Source organism: Filicampus tigris, chromosome 18 (assembly GCF_054856515.1).
Source record: "Filicampus tigris isolate MCC_2025a chromosome 18, RoL_Ftig_1.0, whole genome shotgun sequence".
Classification (NCBI taxonomy): domain Eukaryota; kingdom Metazoa; phylum Chordata; class Actinopteri; order Syngnathiformes; family Syngnathidae; genus Filicampus; species Filicampus tigris.
The window spans coordinates 8344867-8369290 of record NC_141234.1 but is presented as its reverse complement, the minus strand read 5'-3'; the positions used below and the strand labels follow the sequence as shown (position 1 = coordinate 8369290).

Below are 24424 nucleotides of genomic sequence, written 5' to 3'. Positions count from 1 at the left end.
AATAAACCGTAAATACCTTGCGGTCTCAAGCGTGATGATTTGGGGGATTTATTTTTTATTTTTTGTGGTCTTTGAATTGTGAATCCTGCGATGAGTGGCCTGCATACATTTTCTGTTCTTTGTCTGATCTACAAAAAAATGTTTTCTTATTTTAAATATTGATTGAGAACCATGTTAGAATAAGATCACTGGCACTGGAGCTCAAATCAAAACATGTTTGTCCTGATTTATGAGTGAACGCATGAATAAGCCCCCGATTATAAAGCTCTCAATCGCCAACTCGCTGGTGTCCCAAATATTTGTAACCATGATCAGTAGAAGCCGATTGGAACAATTAATTCTCGGAAGAATTTTACATAAATCAGCATCTCTCACAAATGTATCCAATAAAAACTGAGCATTATGATACTCAACAATTGAGAATTTATTGCGCCGCTGTTTTATCACACGGCTTTAGTTTTATCTGGTTGCGGCAAATAAGTGTGAAAATGAGTGCATATTATAAAAGCACTATATATTCTTTGAGTTGTTTGAGACATAAAAACTGTGAAATGCACATTTGACCGTGGAAGTCCACCGTAGTTGTTTGCAACTTTTGAATAGAAGAAAGAAAAATGACAATGTCTCACTTTAATGTGGTGTAGGTGAGTAAAAGAAAAAAAAAAGGCTCTAAAGGAGACGTCTGCTGGAAGAATAAAACGGTTGTCAATCAAATCTCAAACAGTCATAACATAAGCACGTTAAGCCCACCGGTCCTTACACGGTTAAGCGACATATACCGTTCTCCCGTGACACATTAACTGATACAAACGCTGCTTCTGCACCAACAAATCTTTTGAGGGAGAGATAAAGTTTTACAACATGCTTGTGCTTTATGCTCCTTGTCTTCCAGCAGAAACATTCAGTGTCCTCCATAACTGTTATTTACCCTCACTCATCTTTCATGTTTGTTTAGAAAGATCATAGATGGCGCGTTGTTAATATATTAACAAAATCAAATGAGCTTTAGAGTGCCTCGTTGTTGGCCGGTAGTGGGCACACTTCACATAGAGAAAAGGCAGGAGAACAAGGAGAGGGGATTGTTTTTATTCTTCTTTTTCTTAGTCAGCCTGTGGCCTTTGCGCTTGCATACTTTAGAGTGCCTTGTTGTTGGCCATGAGTGCATGCATATCATGCAGAGAAAGATGGAAGAGCGTGGAAGAGGGATTTTTTTTTTGTGTATGTTTTAAAGTCTGATTTGATGGACAAGCATGTGGACCAGGATTTCAGGTCGGCGGGGCCTCTTTAGAGTGCCTCATTGTGTGTGCTGTGGGTGTGTGAAGAATTCGTAGGGGGTGGGGGACACTTTACAGGGACTTTAATGTCCAAATGAGCACTTAACAAAAGAGCAGCACACACACTCAGTAACTTGTGCAGTCGTGTGCTGACAGTGAAGCTTTGTGATCTTCTCGTATGTCACTCAGCAGCTCCCAGCTGTGGGACCAGGAGTGATGAAAACCTCAAAAGATACAGTAGATACTCTTGAACCAACAGTCACACATAGCGACGGTACACATAAGCTCAGGTTTGTCCATTCTTTGACACACCCGTCTGCTGACCCTTCAGTCACGCGCGCACACACAACACGCAAAAGACTCTCCTTCATTAATCTTCATTTCAACACACTCGAGCCGCCGTCAGCACATATGCTCCCAACAATCACTTGGCACTGTGCACCCACCCCTGGTCCACCACACACTCGCGGACACACACTGACATCAACTAGCTCTCAGAGGGCGAGATCTGATTGCCGACACCGATATCAGGTCCCCTCCTGCTGTTTGGCCGTCCATCTGGCTGCCCGATCAGAAGACAGAGTGAGGTCCTCGCAGTGGGAATCCTGCCACTGTACATTTCGGAAAGACTGAGGGCAGATGCAAACTGACGTGGAGGATAATATTAACATCAAGCGAATCCTTTCGTGTTGCTATTCATGGGGATTACGGCGGTATTTGACATCTGCGGTGGTCATCTTTAGGCGGCTAATTTGTTAGCATTCAAGATCTTGGGTCACTTTCAGGGAACAAACTCAGTGAGTGAGCTTTTTTTCAATTAATTTAAGTTAAGCAAAGTATATTTATTCTTTTCCGCCTCAGTGGTCTCATCTGTACAGGTTAAAAAAAAAAAAAAGAAAAGTTAAGCTGCTCTGATTTTAGTGTTTACAGCTTCCAAAGAGCCCTGAAAAGTGGGAGTCTCTGCATGACTGATGCTAGTCTACTAATTTCGCCCCTGATTCGCCACAACAGAGACAAATAAACCCCAAGCCTATGTTTGGCCAAGCAAATCAGCACTGTTGAGCGATTCAATCCCATGGTTTATTGTGATTCTTCTCTCCACGCATTCCGGTTGAAGTCCCGAACATGAACAGGCACGTCGGGGGGGGAAAAAAAAAACACCCACTTATCCTCTGTGTATTTGTTTATCTCCCTTTCTGTCTGCAGGCATATCAAAGAGGCTGTTGTTCAGATGGGTACATTTAACTTCAAGTAAACACTGATTTAACTATTTCTTTTTTTTCCTTTGAAAAGTCCAAATTGAACTACTGAAACTACTTCATTGAAAAGTTTTATTGAACAGAGAGGGCTGTGTGAGCTGCCTAAGACCCCAGCTGTGACTTGGCTGTCAGTGAAACATTTGTACTGCTGGCTGAAGGGGGGGGTCGACAGGAAGGTTTAGGTGTTGTAATCAAACTCCCTCCCGTTCACCCCCCACAGGCTCGTTACAGCACTCAAATTCAGCACTAATTGGCTTGACACATGGCAGCCAGGGACCCTGTCTGCCTGCTAACCCCAGGAGAGAGATGACGGAGAGATACTTTTACTATTTAGTTTGTACTAATATAACTCTAAATGCTGAATGTTGAATTCTTTTTGGCCCGTCTCAAAAGCAGGCGACATGGCAGTGTCGTGAACATACACTCGCCAGCGCCAACATTAATACCCGCTCATTACAACCTGTTCTAATGGAAAAGCTAACACGTGAAGTTTCCGTTGCGGTGTTAATACTCGCACATTGCATCATACTCAGAGGTGTCGCCAATATTTTGTTTACATCATTTCGCCTCATGTATGGGGAAATAAAAATAGTTGAAGTCGATTCATTGACGACGTCGTTGTTGTTTTTCAGCACAGTGGTGTCAAATTTTACCGCGACACGCACCGGTTTCATGTAAAGATATTTACCGCTATCCTCCAGCAGAATTCGTAGACATCATTTTTAAGTCCGAAACTATTAAATACGTGGCAAAGAAAGGGTTCCTTTCACCCTCCATCCTGCATTTTTACTCTTCTCCCGTTGTTCTTAACATTCCTTGTTGAGGTTTTGAGCGACCTCGGTGGCCATTGGACTTTAATCTTTCCATTAAATGCGCTTCAAGTTGGACCTAAAGTATATAATACTCCGGAGTGACTTATAGTCTGAAAAATACGGTATGTGTCTTATCGTGCACAGGAGCTAATCGGTACGCCTTTAACACTTACCTGTCATTTTCACAAAAATAGATTAATTGTGTTTTGGAAGATTTTGAAGGTAAACGGATAGGATTAAGCCCAGTACTAAAGACAATGAAGTGTAAAACATAAACCTTGGCGGTGCAATCATGTTTTTCTATAATTGGAACTGTAAGATTAACAGTCTTGTTTTTATCTACTCCTCTATCTCTGCAAGCACCCTCCGCCTCCCCCTCGATCTCGTTCAGTCTCTCTTGTTTCTGGGTGAGGTTTATAGCTTGCAGTTCTTTGACCGCTGAACCGTTACCCCGCCATCTCCTAAGAGCAACAAACTGATTCGTGGCCGCACATTATAAGCAGTCGTCTGAAGAGCATGCTCTTCTGCCGACAGGTGAGGAATGTTTCCGTTCACCTCTCCGTCTCGCTGCTGGTGCCTCTCCACACACACACACACGCACACTCATTTTCTCGCCGAAGATGAAAGGCAGCAGAAGACAGAGGATGAGAGCAGGAAATACGATCAGTCATTGCTCGAGAGTTTCTTTTCTCCTCCTGTGCCGCACAAGCTGTCCCTGAATTGAAAGCGACCGGGAGCCTCTCCCGCCTCGGTGCCCTCAGCGGCTCTGGTAGCCCGCTCACTTTTAATCACACCAGAGATGTATGACGCTTAAACAGGAGCTAATTACATTTTCAGCTGTAATTTCTGCTAGCCTGACAAATAGTGAGGGTGCTTAGACCCATATGAACTTCGGAATGAGCCCGAGTACTCGCGGTTGATTAGCGCGCGTTTAGGTTTCTCGCCGCGACTTTCGCCCACCCTGCAGGCATGGCGGGTAGCGGCTAACGGAAGCGAGGGATGGTGGGAAAACACGGAGGCCCCGGGGTCAATGTGTCACCATCACTCAGTGTCCTCTTCTGGTCATGCGTGCAAACACGCGCACACGTGAAAATGTCCCAGCCATCAGCTTGTGTACGACATCAGGATTCTGACAAAAACAAGGTGGCTCAGTGGTCTCAGTGGAGCTGCAAGCTGAGAGTGCGCCCGCGCACGTGTGTACAAACTTGTAACCACGATGACACAATCCAGTCTGCGTGGAAGCTTCCCTCTCACTTTCCTGCTTATGCGAAGGCAACTTTCATGGCAACTCAGCAATGGGCTGCCAAATGAACCTCTTGTGAGCGCGTATGTGAGGGGATACGTGCGTGCTTCCACCGGTGGGAATGAAAAGCGGTGGTAACACAAAAGGAATCAATCACACTTGTTGCTGATTGAAGCTCAACTCCCCCCCCCCCCCCCCTTCCCACTCTTTGCTTTCCATGTACAGCCTCCCCTCCATCTTCCTGCTCTCCTCAGCTGGGAGTGATTAAGCCGAGCTGAGGGGGGGTGGGAGCGGGCGGAGGGGTTAGAGGAGGGGACAGGGCACTCACTCACGGGCTGAGTAATGGCTTCCAGAGACACCCTGCTCCATGGTTCTGTGCAGCACGAGGGCTAATCAGGAGTGACGGCTCGCCCCGTTTGGACAGTGTAAAGGCAGGACCGCTCCTGTCAGGCAAAGACACGGACAGCCCAAGTCGCCCCCTCTACCACAACCCCCCCAGCCCCCCCACCACCACAGGAACCCCACCAACAGGCCACCACTCAGCCCTGCCACGGCCATCTGACATAGATATGGTAAAAAGAAGAGGGAGGGGAGAAATGGGGAGGGGGGGGGGGGGGAGTCAGAGGAAAGGAGACTAATTCAAGCAGATTTGAGGCTGGGAAAGACAAAAAGGAGCCAAATGAACTGCATGTTGCCTTGGCCATGTCCATATGGGACACGCTATGGTTTTATGTTTTTTTTTATTTTTCGTCCACAGACAAAATCAATTTCAGGCCTCTCTCAGCCCTCATAAGCACTTTTATTGGTTACATGTAGGTGGTACGCTCAACGTTTCTGCTTTTGTGTGACGTGACTTGGACATGTCGCTTTGGTTTCCAAGAATAAGCTCAATGGGATTGATCATATTTTAAATGCGGCTGTATTGAACTCCACAGACCTCAGTTTCTTGGGAAAAATATATTTGTTTTAAATTTTTCTTTTTATTACATTTGTATGCATGCTAGTGTCTTATTCATGAACATTTGAGTATATTCTTTTAACATACTCCAAGTTGACCTATAGAATGTTTCGGCAAGGCAAGGCAGCTTTATTTAAAAAGCACATTTCATAAATCAGGCAACACAATGTGGTTCATACAACAAAAGACACAACACCTAAAAGCATTTGCAAACACAATGGCTAAAGACATTCAGGACCAAAGCAGCGAAAACAAAAGTTGCATACCAAAATACTAAAATAACACATTCAAAGAATTTTTTTTAAATATTTAAATAGCATACCTTTCTTAAAAAAAAAAAAAAAAAAAAGCATAGGTAAATTGATTTAAAAATGTTGAAAAGACCTTAATCAAAGGGAAGAGTAGGTCCCATTTTTGTCACTCTGCCATTATTGGCATTGTGGCTTTTCCAGATACGAACTTTCTCCATTGGTTTGAATGGCCTCGCAATTAGGCACAGTTGCGCTGCCTGTTGCTTTGACATGCGTCTGTCAAGCCAGCGAATGCGATTCGAAATGGAAAGCCGCCATTGGCTCGGACTGAAATAATTGCTTTTAAAAATAAACATGTACATGCACGACGTCGACTTCGACTGACTGTGTTCCTAATGCAACCTCGGTGCAACCCGGCAAAGCTATCATGTTCATTTTACAGTCCACATCTCAAGCCGTGCTGCTTGAGTTGAAGGTGGAGCATGGATACTGTACGTTTGCGGCGGTCACAATGCAGTCTGCTGATTCGTGCTGTTTCCACGGTGATTGGTTTCCATCACCAGTCCGAAGGCTGAACCATCGACGGCGCTCCCTCCTTTCCACTTTTCATTTTTCAATTTCACTTTCATCAACCGCTGCAGCCGGTTTTTCCTTTTTTTCATTTTTGTATTTCCAGACAGAAAGTGTGTGAAGTGTGAAATTAGAAAGAGCGTGTGTGTAAATGATGGGCTTTAACACAGAGCACACACATGCACACACACACACGCGCACGCACAAACACACAACATACACTCTTGCATAAGCCATCAGACAAAACTCATTACCTTCAAAGTGAGCACGGGGTAGAATTAAATAGAAAGCATTGCGGTGACTGCAAATGACATAATTAAGATCTGAATATGATAGTGGAAACGATTCATTCATTTTATTTGATTTCTGCACAAAGGTAGCCACCATTATATATCGAGCAAAATGATGAAAAGACATTATTAATTTATTTGGTCCTTTTGCGGTTTATCCTCCAAGGCCTGCCTGTTCTATGTCACTGTTTGGCATACACACATTAAAAAAAAACAAAAAAAACACGTATATTGTTCCCCCCACCTGGGTTTCACTGACAGAGTGAGATGTTGGCACAGTGGAAGCCTGGAGAAGGAGGTCAGGGGCGCAAGGGCAGTCAGGTCCCTGAGACGTCCATCAAAATGACAGGTACCCCGGCCTTAAAACTCCCAGGCCCACCCCAAAACCGAGTTCCCCTCTTTCTTTTTTTCTTTTTTTCTTTTTTTTTACGGACACAGAACAAACACACGCATGCATTGAAATACCAGGCCTGAAAAGTAGCCCCGCAGCGTAGGAGAACAGCTCTCTGCAATTAGGACATTCTGCGGCCATGAAATCACTCTGAAAATTAGCTCCAGGAAGAGAAGGAGGGAGGCCGGCTCCAAAAGACGGACACAAAGCAAGGGGAAAAAATGAGAGTGAAAGAAATGTTGAATTTTTAGGGAGGAAGAAAGTGTTCTGGATCTCCTCAGCAGTCAAACAGAGCGGCCGCATGTGCCAGCAAGGCGAGAGGGAAAGAATTTAGCAACGATCCCACATAATGACGGCTGTTAAGATTAACAATTAATCCTCTGGCCTCGTGACATGTTAGATTTGGATCTGGGGAAATGGTGCTAAGAGGTGTGAAACGCCTCCAACAAGGACTCACTTAGCTGAAATAAATTGGCCTTGTGTGTGCGGATGGGTGTGCGTGTGTACCTCGGACGGCTGACGGTGTCCAGGCCTCGGGTCCTGACAGGAGAAGGAACCAGGGTTCGATTCTCGGCTCCCGACCAAAGAGACCTGCTCTATGTTCTCCTTTCGAAAGCCTGCTGTATTTTCCGCAGGTCTGTAGTGGCCCCGTCTCCTCCGGTTTACCCCGCTGTGAACCTCTGCCACTAGAAAAGTATCATCTTCAAGTGATCCGTTGCTGGAAAAGCCAATATAACGCTGGGATGACCTGAGTCAACGCCACCTGATGTTTAGGCCAATCTTAGTACAAAGCTTGCCATTTGAGAAACGGACTTTTGGATCACTTACTCCTGGCTGTTCGTACGTTAGATATATGAACGTGTGTATGAACACAGATGTGGCTTGTTACGAGTAGGGAAGGTGCACCAGATGTTTGGCAGGAAGAAGCTATTAAGAGCTAGAAGTAAGAGGTGAATTAAAGAAGTCTCCACTTTTGGGGAAAATGTGAAGAAATAACTAGAGTTCACAACCAAAGTGGAATTTTGGAACAACCATCTTAATCTTGTAGCATCAGACATAAAAAGTCCCAGCTTTAGAAGACAAACACATGGTTGCTAGGTAACCAGTACAAAGCAAGTCCATAAACTAAAGTGAAATGCGGATTCTTATTTTGAGGCTGTGCTTGTTTTCACATCAAACGAGATTTTCCCATGTTGTCTTGGCCATGTTGTTCCGAGGTTTTGGAATGCTCCTCGTTTGTTGTTTCAACAGCATGTGTTTTTATTCAACCTTGACGGATGGAGCGAGCAACACGCGATCAGACAAGCTGCTGATCAAGCGGTTGGGAGCGCTCGAGAATTCTTTGGAGAGCGGACAATCGAGACAGAGATGTGTTTTTGTGGTATCCACAACGGCAGGCAATGGGGAATCAAGATCAGCCCAATGGCCGCTCACTCGCCGTGACTTGGAACATACTTGGCTGAAGAAGCAGCCACCTTGATTAAAGGCTATTTGCTTGCGTGATGGATGTTTTGGCGGGTGACATGTTTGCTTTTTCGCAGTGCTGTCAGCCCGTGGGGACGTGTTAACTTTTGCTTCGTATGAGCTTGATTGGGTGTGTTGCTTGTGCACGTCCACTGTCTAATTAGCCGCCGTTCCTTTCAGGTGTCCCTTCTCCTCTTTGCTCTTTAATCAGAGCTGAGGCCCCCGTCGGGGCGGAAGGAAACCTCTGTCCGAGGAAGTGCCTGTCTGATATTGTGCAGCTGGCCTCGCTGCGGCCTCAGTGCCAATCGCTAATCTATTCATCTGAGGAAAAGGAAAAGTACCGTTCCCATTCTTGCTCCTTCTCAAATCCAGCGACTGTAGAATCCTGTTAAATGGGAGGTGTGGACTTGGATGTGTTTTTGTTAAGCTCGGTGATTGGCACCTTGCTGATGGATGTGACAGAAATATACATAGTCTACCATCAAGGAATCAACACAAGAAAACAAACAGCGTTTTAAGTGTACCTTGAGCTGGCTCGCACTTCCACTGTGTGGTGACGTCAGCTGCGTGGACAGCAAGAAGGAACATGAGAATGTACAAGGATGGGGAAAAGACAGCAACTTTGTGTTTTTAATGAACACCATGTTGCAAAATGACCGGAGCTATGTTTTACCCCGATGACTGCAATCACCCCCGGGGAGAGGAAGCGGATCCGGCTGGGGAGGGACATCTGCCTCACTCTTGATACACTGGTGTAATCGTAAATACACCCCAGGGGATTTTTTTGGGTCGGGTTCATCAAACTTTGTCCAACAAATGCAGTAGTTTGGAGGAAGGTGCATCCAACAATGTTTGAAACTTTCACATATGCACGCACAGTTTATAAAAACTTCATGTGTTCTCAGAAGATTTAGTAGCAAATTGCTGGAAAGGTCTTGCATGATATCATAATTCAGATAAGATGGCTGGTAGGCTGGCGTGTCTTCTTGTTTCTGCTTCTAACATTGCAATGGGAGACTCGTAGGACTGATCTCGGGACATTCTGTGGATGTTAAACGCCAATCTTATTAGTCCAAATCTTGGCTTCAATTTCACCTAAAATATGCAAAAATCTGAGGATGATAGCAGCGATAAGATGGCGTCACATGATCAAACGATTAATCGAGTAGTCAGGTAGGCTGGCTTAAGGACCGAGGGTCAAGTCAGTTCAGGGGTCCGATTGTAAAAACATTATACGTGTTTGAAGATGATTGCTGGAAATAGGCAAAGTCTGAGAACAATGTAGTTCTTAATTGTGAAGATAGCGTTCAATTATTTTTCACCATTCCCGTTTTGCAGTTTTTTGGGGTGTGGCTGAAACGCATTGAAGCGCCTTCGTCTCTTTGCGTGCTGATCTCAAGCAATGCAATATTTTAGAATACGTTCAAAGTGGACATACAATCAATTTCATGAAAACACAAACTTAGAATAGTATGCACTGGTGTCTCTAATGAAATTCCACAAAATTCTCCAGAGAACAAGTTGGAAAACTAGTGCTGCCCAAGAATGCCTTGAAGGGGAAATTTGTTCCTTCATGGACAATTAATGTCTGTTCTGTTCACTGACAGCTTGCATTTTGTGCCATTTTTGAACATGGCTGCAGGGAATAGCTTTAAATACTCCTGCATGGTTGAATGTCACATCATATTTACCAGCACATTTCAAGCATATTTTAGCATTTAGTGATTATAGTCACTGAAGCGGCCTTTCAAGTGTTCTCAGGGCAAATGTTTACCTCGCTCGTGTTGCCTCTTGGTCGTTCCTGCTCACAACCAAAAATGGCCGACACAATAACGGGATGGCAACAGTTACACTTGCCACATCTGGATTAAGTATAATGGATGAATCCCTAAAACATATTCTGTTATTTTCATTCCATATAAATCTTTTAGTTTGCCTTTAGTTTGTTTCATTTGGGAGCAACCTGCATATGTTCCTCGTTTGCCAATCGCTCTGTCTGTGCTTTTACTCTTGAAATGGTAGGGGGAAATCTGTGCCATTATACAGCTGCCTCTATAAGGCATGTGTTCCATATGTGTATCTCAGCCATGTTAATCCACCACCCCCATACCACACACTGCATTCAAAGGCTTATGTGGAGGACAGAGAAGATGCTGATGTGGGCAGAAAGCATCCCCGGATCCTCAACAGTCGTATTATGCCTCTGTTAGGGTGAAGGTTGAGAGGTTAGAGAGTGAGGGTGGGGATGAGGTGGAGCTTCTGCGGAGGTGGCCGGCCTTTGGATGACGGCTCTTCCCTTCATCCGCAGACCAGCTGCCTCTGACGGATGGACACACATGCTGACATTCATGCCGAAGCACACGCTCCACATTAACCCACTCAACCTCTGTACCCCCCCCCCCCCACCACCACCACCACCACCACGAGCAGCAGTCACGTCTCCCCCGTTTTCAACAGACCCTTCGCTGTTTGATAACGGCATTATTCACCCTTATCCACATCTGACCCGCAGGTATAGTTTCGACATTTCTCTCAGCCTGCCGAGCTCCGCCACAATGGGGTTTTATTTATTTATTTAGTTGTTTATTTGTGCACTGTGGCCATGTGGGGGCGGTAGGGTGGTGCAGCATTCAGAAAGCGCCATTGGGTGCTCAGAGCGAGTCAGCGGAACAGGCCTGCAGGGCAGATGTTAAACTCACTGTGACTGAGGAGAGGCCGCACAAGTCAGTGCTACTGTCAGATTCTGGCGCTAGAACATGACTTAAGTGTGCTACACCTGGAAAAGAAAATGGAGGGAAAAGGAATTAGATCAAAGTGCCATAACATATGGTATTTTTGCTCAGACTAATGACAGCCAGTACAGGAGATAACTAGAATGGAATTCAGTTGAGAATTTTTCCAGCGGCATCGTAAGTCTGCAGTTTTTGTAATCAACAGTGAGGACACGGACAACGCATCCCCACAGAATTTTTATATTGCCAAATCTCTATATCAAAAACCCTCACTGACACATTCAAATTAGAGGCGGAGCTACAGGATTACCAGGGGTGGTCAAGGCCCTTTACTTTTGTTTATCGTTGCAACAAAATTTATGTTGATTGTGTAGGTTCATCAGATGACTTATGAAGTACATACAGTGGAACTATGTTTTACTTATCCCCTAGTTTGCGTAGTTTGGTTTCATGGCCCCGCCAAAAAAAACTCGGTCATTCATTTCCGCGAATTGATAGGCATTCATCCAAAGCATTTTGTAAGTTGTGTGAAAAGAGTTCAACAAGCAGCAAGGCAATATTGCACAATGGCAGTTTTTGTTACATTTGATTTAAAAATTCAAGGAAGTAATATTAATTCCCCCAAAAATAACAAGGCAGAGTACCTTTTATGCCCAGTAGCACTCAGGCAACATTTGCGTAACACATATTATCAAAAGTCAGACCTTCAAAATAAAAACACACAGGATAATAAAACTGTTTCACTGCACCCCCTTGGTGGCTCATTTAGCAGTACTTATTAAACGAGTTCAAAATTTGCCCAAATAAACTGTTGTGAAACCGTTATTATACTGGCGTGCTTTTATTTTGAAGCCTGAATTTTGACAGCATGTATTTCACCAATGATTTCCCAACTGGCCAGAGGATTACCAAGCAGAGTGGTAGTTTATTACCTTGAGCTGTTGACGAAAGCTTGCAATGTGGAATACACCTTGCCGTCTGTTGAGACTTGTTTTGATACATTACAACGGAAAGGTCTGAGGGCCAGCCATTTCATGAAGCAAAGTAGCAAAGTATAAAAATGGCTCCTCCCTCTCCTATACACCACCAAGACTCGTCAATAAAGACAAGTGATGTTAAATGTTCTTTTTTCCACTTCATTAGTCATTTATATTACACATTGTTTGTAAAGATGTAGTTATTGTCCATAAAATGTCTTTTGTTAATACTTTTGGGCGTCTGGAATGGATCAATTGGATTTACCGGTACATGATTTGCTATGGGACCTACTGCGTCTGTTTTCGTACGATTCGTTTTTAGTCAGACTTTCTGTAACATATTAGTCACAAAAACTGAGGTTACTCTGTACTCCATCTTTAAAAAAAAAAAAAAAAAAAAAAAAAAAAGCTTAGCACTTCTTGCACAATCACATACTCTATCATTCTACTGCTTATGCACAGCGTTGTTGGACTGTAATCATTTGTCTCAGGTGAAGAGTCGCTGTTTCTCTGCCTGCCGGTGTGATGTAGGTCTCAGTCCTCAAGGTGATGGAAATGAGCACAGGCGCTGATCCGCAGGCCTGATGGACACGTGTGCTGGCCCGTGAGCACTCAGCAGATCTGGCCTTCTCCTCCTCCTCCACCTCCTCTGTCATCCCGCCGTCTACTCCCATGGTTTCCTCCACATGGTTTATTATTGCGCTGTAATCGTTTCCATCTGCCTCGCAAGCAACCCCGTAGACCCAAATCAAGAACAAAAGACGAGTGAGTCAGAAAAAAAAAAAAAAAAAAAGGCGGGAGGGATTTTTCTCGCCAATACAAATAATTCTCTTCCTTCTCTTCAAGTCTCTCGTCAGAGCGAATCAAAATGCGAGCGGAGTCACTTTTCCCTTTCTGTCGGGGATGTTATAATTTAGCATGACTTCGGCACAGCTTCATGCACAATTAGGAATTCAGAAAGTCTGGGCAAGAAATCGTGATTCATGTTGTATTACATTACTGCCTACTTGCCATCACTCTTCAGGACATCCGCGCGTTCGAGTAGAGTCTGTGTGTTTTGGGAAGTAGCGGAACTTTATTTGAATAGAGTCATAGTTTAGTCTGATTTTAATTTCGCCGCAACATGAACAAACACTTTCGTTTTATAGTTCCATCAAATGGCAATGACTGGCAGCAATCATCCATTACGTTTGATGTGTACATCTCGGGTCAGCAGCGGGGGGCGAGGGAATACCCATTTTGAAACCACACAGGACTCCTGCTCCTCTGATCTTGAATCAGATTAGTCCACCGCCCCAATTACAGCCAATCAGAGGCAATTAAATCAAATTTGGAGCAATTACGGGTAATTAGAATGCCTTGGAGATCGATAGCTGCTGGGAGATGTTGCTGTCACATGTTCAAGAAAACGTGACAATTGGTCACTAAATCTCTGTCCGAGGCGTCGCGCTGGATCATTTCAGAAGGTTTCCTGCTGACATCAAGAAGGCAACCTAAAAATAAACATCATACGGCGCCTTTGTTCCATTCATTTTTTTGGCGTTGAGCTAGTGGAAAACCGAAATGAATGACCACAAATCTGCTGTGCGCTCTCACAGCTGCCAGTCCAAGACGACTTTTCTTGTTGCTTTTCCTCTGACATGTTTGACCGCTGTGATTGTCAGCCATTTACTATAAATCAATCAGTTTTTTTTTTTTTTTGACAGGAGTGCATGTGGTAATGCTTTTTTCCCAATTGGGGATTAATTTCAACAGTAATGTTTTTTGAAATGTAAAATGCTGAGCTCACGGATATTCCGTTTTTTTTTTTTTTTGCCTGAATGCTGTATGTTTTTGCAATAGTTCAGGCACTCTCACTGGGTGCTATGGAATGTCTCTGGCTTGTGTTATTGTATGGCTTTGAGTTTCTGACTGCCAGCGAGTTGATGTTTGACTTTGGTTGATGCGAGGTATTCACCTACAAATTTCCGTCTTTTCCGACACAGCCCAGACTCGGGGAAATGCGGAAAACGGAGCAGGTTTTCGGTTTAAATTCAAGTCAACGTCCTCGAGCCTCGCGGCTCCGTCGCGTTTGTCCGTCAAATCGTGGGGTTTCCGTCAGTCAAACGGTCAACCCCCTGACCACGCCATGCCCCGCCTCTTGTCCCCAATGCTGTTTTCCATCGCAAAGAGCACTTGATCTTATCAGCGTGATTAAAATCCTAGCTCCGATTTTTGGCTGTAATGGCTGACAGAGAATGATTAGGTCTGTTTTGTGTTCAGTTAAAATATAGATAAAGTGCAGAGCAAAGTCAGCTGTTTTTGTCCATTGAGAAGATTGAAGTAATTACTTGAAAAATGTTGGAATAAAAGCTTCCTTCTGCTTGAACAAGTCAGCAAGCAAACTCAAACAGTAAGGGCAACTTAACGGCTTCATCGCTGCATACGTATCTGTGTGTGCCCGGGGTGGGAGTGTTCAAAGGGAACGTGGAGGATAAATAAATAGTCTGGCAGAATTGTAGAAGGCTTAGCTCTGATTGCCCAGCTAAGATTGACTCTGCCCGGGTTTATTTGTCCTTGTCACCGAGATAAACATCACGGTAACCCTTCAAGAAGAAAAATGAACGCCATACATGAGAGGAGGAACACATGTGAGCAGAAAACGACTCACAGGCATGAGTGTGTACAAACCGGCAGGAACACGGGCGCTCTCTCTGCTTGTACACATGGTTGGGCAAACATTTTCACGACGTGATGAATATTTGAAGGGATATTTTCACCAGAGCGCGTTCACAACCTAATGGGATCCAATATGAGACGTGTATCAAGCATTCCGTCTGCAGCACTTTATTTATATCACAAATATTTTGGCAATCCAAGGACGGTACATAAGTCGAGAAATATAACACAAACAACCCTCCGTATGATGCATTGCAGTTGTATACCACTGCGAACCACAACGGCAACAATAAGCTAATTATTCTCTTCTTTTAAAGGTGCAATTTGACCTTATACCAAATATTGCAGCCGGTGAAGTGTATTTCTGGTAAATATCTGAGCTTGACCAAGCTTCACCCCCACCCAACGCATACACACGCATTCCTTCATGCCTTCAGTGGCCCCAGCAATGAAGAGACCCCTTTAAGGGCTGTCAGTCAGCAATGGTCACCATGGAAGGGACTCGAGCTTATAACAAAGGCCCTTAAGAGTTTCTCACAAGGCAAAAAGGGAAGGCACACAGAGCACCACAACAAAGAAGGAGACAGACAACAGACAGCGAGAGACTTGCACATCAGCGTTAGACGAGATGGAGATTGACTGACCGAGCGAGTGTGACGCCACTTAGATGAAGATGGATTGAAAGGACATGATGGACAAATGAGACAGAAACATAGTGAGATAAAAAGCTTTGCGAGAAGTGCTGGGTAAAGGGACAAGAGATTCCAGGTTTTCTTTCATTTTGGCGCATCCTATCCTGTCTCATTAAAGCTTCACTCACTCAAGCACACGCATCAAAAATGAATAAGGGGTTACAATGTAGAAAACCCTTACTCCAGATTTGCAAAGTGACAGTTGCTGCCGGTTGCAAAAAAAAAAAAAAAAAACCAGAAGGGATCGTGGGACAGTGGTTTAAGAGGTGAGGGGGGTCAGTGGGTGCAAAGAGTTCTGGGGGTCTGTGGTTACAGGGTCACATGGATGTGTGGGCCTCGGGGCAGTGTGCCAGGCTGAAAGGCACTTGGGTGGGCCGCGGATGGGAAACAGGGCACAGAGTGATGGTTAGAGAACAGTTGCTTGATCCAACTGTCCCAATGGGTCTGTCAGCAATGCAATGTTTGGGCTTCTGGTGCTAAGAACCTTCAGAGGTGTCCGGAAAAATAAGTTATATCTGTCTGGATCGCCCAGCTGACCAACCGACCAACCTACCTTACTTACTCTGCATCCTTCCTCGTGACTTGTTCTACCTAGCTACTTACCTACATACGTACCGTCTTCTTTTTAAAAACAACTTTGGATCAACTCCATTCCTGGGGTCTGCGCCAGCTGGCTTGACCACCATCAGAAACACGGACATACATTTACAACTTCAACAAATCCTGATATTTGTTCCCAACAGTAAATTCTCTTAATTTCCCAGTGTTTCTTTGACTGTGCAGCTTCCGGTATGTATAGGATGTATAAGATATTTTTTCCGACTAATCAAATTTCTGCCTCTGTCGTGTCAGTCTAATCTGCTCAGGGCCTTCAGAATCAATAGTGCTTGCCGGTGTAACTTAAACTACATTAGCAATGGGACTGTTTCTTGAACCAATCAGATTTCAAATTTGCCTTAGAGAAGCCAGCTCGCTGGACTTTGAAGACATCAGCATTTTTCTTCCTCTGATCGGGTGTTTGACTACTAAAACACGGCGGTAGCGATCCGCAATACTTTGAATAATCCGGATCTCTGGTGTCTTATTAAAAAATGTTGAGATTTTCATCATGGTTTTAGATAAATATTGATGCTGAACTGCTCCAGATGATGTACATTATTCGCACAGTTGCACTGATATACGTATCCTTTTATTTCTAATGCTTGCACTATTATACTAATAGTACAGTCACTACCAAAAGACTGTGTAAACAATTTAATGCCAGAAAGATGGAGACACGGCCATGGCGCCTTTTCTGCCAGATACGGAAGGAAGTTTGTCCTCTCCAAAACTATCCCTATTCTAACACTGCCTTAGCCACAACCACATAGGAGCGCGGACTAACCTCAACAATGTGTTGACATCTTTCTCCGTGTGACTCCACGGTCTTAACTGGTTTCAACTGGTAAGTGTGCAAGGGTGCAGATAGATACGAAGATGCAGAGCCAGGAGAAAGGTCACAACAGGACAACGACATAGCTCAAGTCACCTGTCTATTTATGTGCCAAATAGGCCTAATCTAATAGTTTGTATAATCCCCACGTGATAGTGGCGGTATTAAGGGGTGGATTAAATCAAGTAAGTCCCCAGTACCAAATACATGGCCCGTCACTGGTCCCCACGAGTAAAAATGAGTGAAAATCTTGCATTCATACATTTACTTGGATCGTTCCATGATTCATGCCCCTGCTCTCAACAAAGCTTAGTAGTTATTGGCTAATCGTGCTGAGAAACTAACAAACGGTGATGAAAATCTAGCCTTTAGGTTGGCACCGAAAAGCAAAAACAAGCATGAGACCCTCACTGAGGAGAAAATGCCTTCAGAACATAGAAGGCGAAAAGCTGGAAAAGAGGGTGCGAGGACAAGCCAGAGTCAAAGAGAGACAGAAGAAGAAAGGGGTGACAGGAAGAAAAAGCTGAGAGAGAAAGTTAAAAGAGATTACTTTCGGGTTCAGGGACGCCTTTTCTGGCTGCTTACTGACTGTCACTCAGTGCCTGGCTCCAAGGCGGAGGGACGGCTGGCTCTCATTGGTGTCATTCAGCCGTCAGTCGGCCTGACAGGCAGACCATAGGGCCCCATGTTGTGGTGCGGAAACTGTCCGTCAGCCAGGCAGCAGCTGCGTATGACATCATTCCGGATCAGGTTTGCAACACGCAAAGATAAACTGTACGTGTGACAAAGAACACACACACACTTTTGTGTTAAATTTGGACGTTCGGATCTTGGAAACAACATACCACGGGCACCTTTTCGCTGCCAAACATGAGCATACGCACGTTCTGTCATACTTGACTCCCTGTCGATCGCGCTGGTTGCCAATATCGAGGCTGTCCTCCCCTCCACTTTGCGCTCCAAAAGACCCGCTCGCTGGCAGGACGGCAACACTCGGACATCTGCACACCAGCGCGCACAACACACAGACACGCGCGAGCGTGCGTGCGCACACCTGACAGGTGGGCGGTTAGAAAGGAGAAGACGAGAAGCAGAGTCTGACTTGCGCTATCGATGGAATTAATTAAGCACACAACAACATAGAAGGAGATAAACACACAAATAAATCCTGACGGGCTTCAATACACACAAATTGTTCCCATGCATGGACAGCTTGGCAAGCCGACAGCATCCATCTGTTCGGAGCTAATTTAACATGGTCACTAAGACAAAGGAGACAAAGGCCCGTCTTGTGAACATTGATAAAGTGACTGTCAACCAAGAAACGCTCTCAGCTCTTCTGTGTACAGTTCACTCATCTGTCAATATTGCTGCATGCGTGACGAGTGCTGGAATTTGATCGGAACTACAATGTGATGTTGATATACGGAGAAATGCCTGGGAATAGGAGTGAATAAGTATTCAATAATAATCAACCTACAGTAGACTCTCTGGACTACGGTACTAAGTTCCCATTCGTTCATTTTCTAAAGTGCTTGTCTTCGTTCGGGTCGCAGGTGAGCTGAAACCAATCCAAATTGACCTTAGGCAAGAGTTGGGGTACACCCTGGATTAGTGGCCAGCCATTCACACTCACATGCAGGCCTATTTAAAAGTCTTATCTGCTCAGTGGTTGGAATAGTATATGTAGTATATATTTTACAATATGTTCCAGATACGGTTTATCCGTATTGATGTACATGTAAGCGAGAGTTTGATTGGAATTTAGTGGTTTAATGAAAACAAAACTCTGTAGCCTTCAGTTAAGGTTGAATTATATACTTCCGTATGCTTTCACATATTAAATTTCATATCATGCCGACTCAAGGTTGCAATACAAGATTGTAATCTTTAGGCATGTGTAAAGTCTCCGAATATCTACAGCTGTCTTCAGGCTTACGTCAAGTGAGGACAATGGAAACTCCTCTCTCAAGACTAATATTGGAAGGGTAAAAATAGATGCGATAAGATCGCATGGAAGGTTTGTGTGCATGTGAATAGGAAATAAAAATTGCGTTTGTGTGTAGGGTTGCAAATTTTCTTGGAAGATGAAGACTTGAAGGATGTTGATGACAGCATTGTGTAACGTCTTTATCTTGGCTTCCACTTTTATGGGCCTCTCATTCACTTTTGATATGAGAGCCAAGAATTTTATTTTTTGTGTCTGTTGGGGTTTTTTTTTCAGAAGAAAAAGGCCTTTCAGTTTGCGTTATATTGTTTGGAACGCTCCCCTTCTAAATTCAGCAGTTTTGATCCCGCTGAAACAGTCTGTCCAACATCATGCTCAAGCCATAAGCTAGTAGAATGAAGAGGTAATTTGTCCTTCACCATCTGTGTGATATATAATCCACCGAGGCTGGCCTTGGCCTGACAAAAACCAAAGGAGCGGTCGTGAAATTTTGCATCATCAATATGGTCTTAGAGCTCGTTAAACTTTTTACAGTCCGAAAATCAACTTCCCCTGAGTTCTTGAATCTTGCCTCAATGGCTTTGTTGATGTTGTCCAGGATGTCGCGGAACAGCCTGGGGCTCTCGTCTCGGGCCAACTACATGCCGTGCGTGTCGTCGATCAACTTAATAGCTCGGCACTGCTCCTGAAAATGTTCCAAAAATGAGTCAAACCACACGCAGTAGTTGCTCGGGGCTTTTGTAGTGTCATTGCCCTCGAAGTGAACGGAGTGTCCATCACCTTCTTCTGAAGAGCATGTAAATTCAAACCAAAGCAGTTAGAAAGCCAAAGGCGGTACCCTGCAGCACTCCATCTTGAATAAAGCTCCGTGGAATGGAAAGTGATGGTCAGAACAAGGTGTGAGTTTGAATCGTATTTTGCTGTTGACGCCCATGGAATGTGTCCCCTACTCACTCGGTCTATATGTCGATATCGGCTCTTGTTTAAAAACACTAACTTAGAATGCAACCGTTTAAAGGGGGAGTCAACCCAAACATGTTCTTTACAACAATCCACTAACCTAAACAGATTTAACCAGACGAGAGTTCAAAAATGTTGCCTCAACAAAAACGATCATTTTTGATCGTCACTATCGGAAGGGGTTTGTGGGACTTATATTTTTGTCCCTATACGTGCTATCAGACTGTTTGTGTGTGTGCGTGCGTGTGCACTCAGTGACTAAACCAAGCAGATGGGAAATGGGAACCCTTGAACCATATCATAGTGACAGCTATTATGACAGATGACTGTATCGTCTCGAGGAGGAAATCTCTTTCCCGCGTGTGTCTTCTAAGCTCTGATGACTCTCAGCGTCCGCCTCGCTGGCTTGACTCTGATTCTCTGCGCTGGGGGTCAAAAGGCGACTTCAGAAGTCACCAGGAAGATGATTAAACAATTAAGTGCGCAAGGAACACATCGAAACCGAAAATGTTAAACGCGGGTTTATCTCTTTTATTATTTGCAGCAGCTTTCCAAATCAGCCGTTTATCTTTTTCAGTGCACGTGAACCAGAAAATGTCATCCAGATTTCAACATTTGCTGAAACAACGTAGCTTGTCCGCATCTTTATTTACACAGGTGATGTTAGAAGAAAAAAATGTTTATTGTCCCTGGGTAACTCCGCGGATCACACAAATCAAACTCAGGCATGTCGATGTTCTTTGTAGAGAACACGCCGCTTTGCTGGATATCCACACCGCCGCCTGTGATGTGTTGCCTGCTGACATTTCCGTCCATTTGCAAAAGCGGCCGGGGTGCTGTTCGTACACCGTGACAATCCTCGGATTCTTCAAATGACTTGCACGGATGCTCCGAGCATTCCGCATGGTTGCTCAGAGACCGGCGCGCACAGATGCATCTCTTTAAGACCACATGAGTTGATAAGATTGATTGATATTATTTCTTAATGCCGTGCCCTGATTTATTAGCGGAATTAGCTCAAGGCTCGTTTGGCGCTGATTGTGTTCATAAAGATGATATAGTGCATGGAGAACATGGGTGATTTCCCAAGAAATGTAAAATATTACACCTGACACATGCACAGATTCTTCAGGCTTTTGTGTAGCTTCTGTGCTGTTTTTCTTTTCAGGGGGGTGTTTTATATCTTTTATTGAAAATATCCAAATAAACAGAAATCATTAAATTGCTTCCAGTCAGTCGTAGTTTCTGGCATTTTGTGCAAAGCACCCAAAATGTCCAAAATGTTGCATGAAATTGTTTTCCAATGTGTACTTGCCTGCCCTGTCAATCATTGGAGTTTGTAATAGGATTTCAATAAGGTTCCCTCAGGTTTTTCTTTTCATTTGAGGAATGAAAGATTTGTGGGGATCTCACACAGGATCCCATTCAAGCTAGGACCGCCACTGCCTCCGGGTCTAATTGGACAAAATGTGATCTCGCATGACCGATAACTATGAATCCAAACTGTCTCTTGCTAGTTGGCTCTTCATCGAACCAAGAAACAAAAAAATGTTTCCCAGAAAAGAAATGCATGAAGGAACAAGATAAACCAAGAGACGGTCTCTAAGGCAGACTGGCACATGGGAGTCACTCTCCTTGGTTAGGTCTTAAATCTGCCTCTGGTGGTCCCTGAAAGTTCCCCATGTGCCAAATGAGCAGCGTAAAGCATGCCCCACGGCATTGGTCCTCAACGACACCCAAACAGCAAAGCTGTCAAGCCATGAGCCAACGCACTAAAACATGAGTGCAGCCGAACTGTTGGCTTTTATAGCCTACAACTCCCAGTCACAAGCCCTCTAATGCCCCATTTAACAAGCTGAAAATCCTCCATTTATTCGCCCTCCATCTCCCTTTAGGAGTTCCTCGATTACCATTTACAAGGGAAGAAATACACTCACGTTAGCGTGAATGCTGTGAGCGCACTGATGCGGTGGTTGGATTCATGGAGCTTTATACGTGCATGTAGGCATGTTTTCATAAGAGTTTTTATCCCGCACGGCCGTTTGATCATCAAATGGCACTTAAAATGCGCCGCACGATCGGCACTCAGCATCTTACGGAACGGTAGCGAGAGCTGCCCGGCCACAACATTAGGTAGACCTACTCAATCTAACAAGTGTCTCTAATTACCTCCGTTTTGGCACCGTCAATAGTAAATATTTATGATTGTCATTTGCAATGGATTAGGAAATTGTATAATACAGGAGCGGAGGTAGACATAGGAAAACATACAGCTGTTGGGTGGAGAAGTCCTGGGAGGAAAAGAGTCAGACTGCCTCCCATCATGAGCTCAGCGGAGTTGGATGAAGTCTTCATCGGCGTTACACTCTAGCAGTCACAGTCTCGTGAAAGGGGCACCGCGTTACCCCGCATCAATGGGGGCCGAAAAGACACAAAAAGTGCTCCATCATGGCTATTCGCTACGCGGATCAGTCACTTTAAATCACACAGGATGAGTGTCCTCTTGCAAGTGATCGTGTAACAGATGGATACCTTTGCTTTGTCTTAGGTAGTTCAAAGAATTTCCATTTCAAATTGCTTTGCCGGTATCTCATTTGGTTCAAACATGTCAAAGGTTGTATTAAGACTTTTTTTAGGCCTCGTTTGATTTTACGCGGGCTAATGTTTAACCATCCTCAGGAGTCAAAGCATAAAGCAGTAACAGATTTGAGTGAAGCGGAGACAGCAAACACAAACTTGCTACAATTTCAGAGCAGGTTTTGTTTGCTTGCCTGATTGTGTTGGAATGTTTCCCACCTTGAGACACTTGGACTGAAAACATACAGGCAGCAGTCGGTGTCTCAGTGGTCCAGCAAACCAACTGCCTCTGAGCGAGGAACATGCTCTGCAAGCCAAATTGTCTCCCCCCCCCCTCCACCCCCCCCCTCCCCTTCGCATAACACCATCTGCTTTCTCCTATAGTCAAGCATGGCAAATCAGGGGTCATCACCATTAATACGCATGCTTGCTAAATCCTGTCCCACAACATGCATGTAAAGCCCGGTGCTTTTATTGTGACCTCAATCTATCAACGGCAAGACTTTCAAATCTTTTACCTCTGCTCTCAAAGGCACGTTTGCTTCTGCTACCTCCTTTTCAAAATTTGCCAATCTTAAGCATTTATCGCTTTGACAGCCATTGTTCACCATTCAGGGGTAATTTTCTACATATTATTGGTCATTTGTACCAGGTTCATCTTATTTATGATGGTAGTGAAGCTGTCCAAGTGTAAAAAAAAAGAAAAAAAAAAAAACATAAAAATTTGACTGCTAAGTGATTGGTGCTTAAAAGCGCTGCATAATGAAACAATTGATTACCACAACATTTGACAATCTCTTGCGAACAAAGGGCTGAGTGAACTATCTTTATGTATTCACATCACTCTGCGGGAAGGTTTGATTTAAAGCATATATCGTTTTTTTACCTTGTTTTGACCGCGTTCATTTTTGGGCTCTCAGACAACTCGCAAAATCTCTTCCTTAGGGCCATCATGCCATATTCAAAAGTTTATCATTCTCCTAAATAACTGTGCTCCATGTTGCGGGTAACTTGAGGAGCGGCCCGCTCGAACATGGTGGGCCTCTGGAATCCCGCCGCTGTGGAAGCGATGCAGTCAGCCCGCACATAGGTGGTTGGGTAGCAATCAATGCGAATGGTGAGGGCGACCCAAGCCATCTGCATGGGTGGGTTAGGGGCCAAGCCGTCTGTGCCTGTTACAGTGGCGGCTGAATGGACTGAGATGTGACCAGTGCTGGTGGCAATGCACCAAATCCCCCGCACTCCTTATGGTGGCAGAATGCCTCTGTAAACATCTGTCAGCCATTGCTTCCCTTACCCCCCACCTCCCCAGACCTCAGCAATTCAGCATGCCCTTTGACTTCCAGCTGAAAGAGCAACTGTGAATTTTGACTAAAAACTAGCAAAGTTCATTCCTGTGACAACTACAGCTCTTTGGTTCACAGTTGAGACAAACATACACTATTTAGTAAGTAAGTAAAAAAATATTTATCCAGCACTTCTCTCAGAAAGGACTCACATGGTTCAAATACAGAATCGCAAACATTATACAGAAGTGGTGGACCATGCGTTTGGGCCTTCACTTGAGATTTATCTGACTTAATCCACTTCTTAACCACCAGCACCATCGCAATTTTATCCAAGTTTGTTACCTTGAAATTTTGAGTTCACTCAACTTTTTTTTTTTCAGTATAGAGAATACATCGGTGCCATACAAAAATGTAGAATAACGGTATGCAACTGTGGAACGCACACTACCACTCGAACGTTTGGACACCCATTTTGAATCAATATTTATCTAATAACCTGACCATTTTGGTGGATAAATAAAATAATTCCCACCAGAGGGCATGACGATTTCAAAACAATTCATTTGTCTGATCACTACAGACATTTTCTTCCAATCGATAATGGCAGTAGCCAGTTTACCTCTGATCAACCGGAGGGCGGAAAAATG

General features: G+C 44.3%; 1 long non-coding RNA gene across 2 annotated transcripts in view; it reads left to right on the top strand.

Moving 5' to 3' along the window:
- The window catches only part of LOC147132299 (uncharacterized), a 43704-nt gene that overhangs the window by 16437 nt on the left and 2843 nt on the right, over nt 1–24424 (top strand). Inside the window, exons 4-5 of one of the 2 annotated variants that reach the window (XR_015082018.1) lie at nt 20489–20568; nt 20658–20757. The exons of the other annotated variant lie outside the window; for it this stretch is intronic. This is a non-coding gene — a long non-coding RNA (uncharacterized LOC147132299). Of the gene's footprint in view, nt 1–20488; nt 20569–20657; nt 20758–24424 lie in introns of those variants that run through there. 2 annotated transcript variants of the gene reach the window in all.